The sequence below is a fragment of the Gavialis gangeticus genome, unplaced genomic scaffold (assembly GCF_001723915.1).
Source record: "Gavialis gangeticus isolate Ggan-Ray unplaced genomic scaffold, GavGan_comp1, whole genome shotgun sequence".
Taxonomy (NCBI): Eukaryota; Metazoa; Chordata; order Crocodylia; family Gavialidae; genus Gavialis; species Gavialis gangeticus.
The window spans coordinates 247,946,997-247,948,789 of record NW_017729032.1 but is presented as its reverse complement, the minus strand read 5'-3'; positions in this window follow the sequence as shown (position 1 = coordinate 247,948,789).

Genomic DNA, 1,793 nt, shown 5'->3' with positions numbered 1-1,793 from the left:
GACAGTTTATCAGATTTTGGTCAGGATTGCTTTGTCCCCCTTGCAGTATCTCTCTTCTCAGGAAGGCAGAAGTCCCCCAGCGGCCAGACGAGTAGGGGAAAGGGGAGTCCCCCAGTGGCCGATCGGTGACTTTGCCAGTGGCACAGCAGCGGCAGAAGTGCTAGCGGCGGAAGAGTACCCCCGAGGCCATCCCAAGTACCCCTGGTTGAAAACCCCTGGCCTAGCCTGCTGCTCACGGTACTGTGCTGAAGGAGGTCCTATCTTTCAGGTGGAAGTCAAAACCAATTCCTTGGCCATCAGGGTCCTTAAGCACTGTGTAGCAGGGCACTAGGGTGCTTGCTACTGGCACCGGTGATGCGGATTTAGCTGTCAGTCAGCAGGGCAACACAGCCGGGGGTTGCCAAAGCAACTGAGTAGGTCAGGTGACTGAAAGGGGGCAGGGCCTGGCCTTTATCAACAGCCAGGCTGAGGCCAGAGGCAGTTCCCCTCTAACAGGCTGAGGAGCAGGAACTCTGTTGTAGAGCAGAGCAAAGCAAAGCAGAACGGCCTGAGCGCTTGAGCGTCCGCGTGGTGATGGGATGGAGAGGCCTCTATCACGGAGACTTGATGGAGAGCCAGGGTGGCGTGGAATGTTATAGCCGGTAGGTTGATTTTGTGTTGCAGCCGGGTGGCTTATGGCTTTGAGTTTCTGTTGGGTTGTGTGTGTAAGACCGGAGGATCGGGTGAGGCTGTAGGGGAAGGAGGAGGCCTCAGGGGAGCACCCCAATAGTGTGGGGGTTCCTGGTGCCCTTGGAGGGCACAGCAATCTGGTGCCAAGGAGGGCACAGCAGGGTGCGCTGTAGGGTGGTGCTGCGTAGGCAGGGTGTCCCGACCCCAGCCCAGTGGGGCGACATTGGGCGGAGCTGGTGGGGTGTCCCAACCCCAGCCCAGCGGGGCAGTATCGGGAATAGAGCCCAAGCAGGGCATAGGACCCAGAAGATGGGTCAGGGGGCCAGGCATGGCTAAGGCCACCTGAGCCCCAACCGCGGGAGGCGCAGGTGATGAAACCCCAGTGTGGGTAACTTACCGCGGGAAGCGCAGGCGACAAAGCCCCAGTGCGGGCAATGGGACTGCAGGAAGCACGGGAGACGAGGCCCGAGTGCAGGCAGGGAGCACGAGAAGCGCGAAGCACAGGCCCCGGCTGGGGGTGCGAGGGCGAGAGCATTGCGGTGAGCCCCGGAGAGGGCGAGACACATAGTGAGAGGCCCCGGAGAGGGCGTGCATGAAAGTGAGACGACTAAGGAGAGGTCACTAAGATAAGTACAGGCAAGGCAACGTCCGGAAGATCTGCGAGGCTTGGGGCGTGCTACAGGGGAGGTTGGAGGCACGCGATGCCCATAGGGTTAGGGCACCAAGTTCATCTGGTACAGAGCTGGGACCGGTAGAGTAAGAGCAGCGGGTCCAAGGGGCCAAGTAAGGCAGCCTCCCATTAATCTTAAAGAAACAGCAAAGTCGTGGTGGGCGAGAAAGAGGGTGCTAACAGGCAACTTGGCACGGTAGGGGCGCCAGAGGAGATCACGGCCGCTCCTGGACTACCCTGCCCTGTGACACGCTGTCTTTGTTCTGTTTCTCAGTGTGAAACAGGACGATAACTCCATCATCCCAGCCAACTCCTGACAAAGTCACAGGCATTTTGCTATTTTGCTCAGGATTCATTAGGTGTGGGATTCTTCTACATAGAGTTCCAAAGCTAGCCAATATAGCTATCAGGGTGGTCCAGCTGCTCCTTAAATTTACCAGATACTAGTTTACCC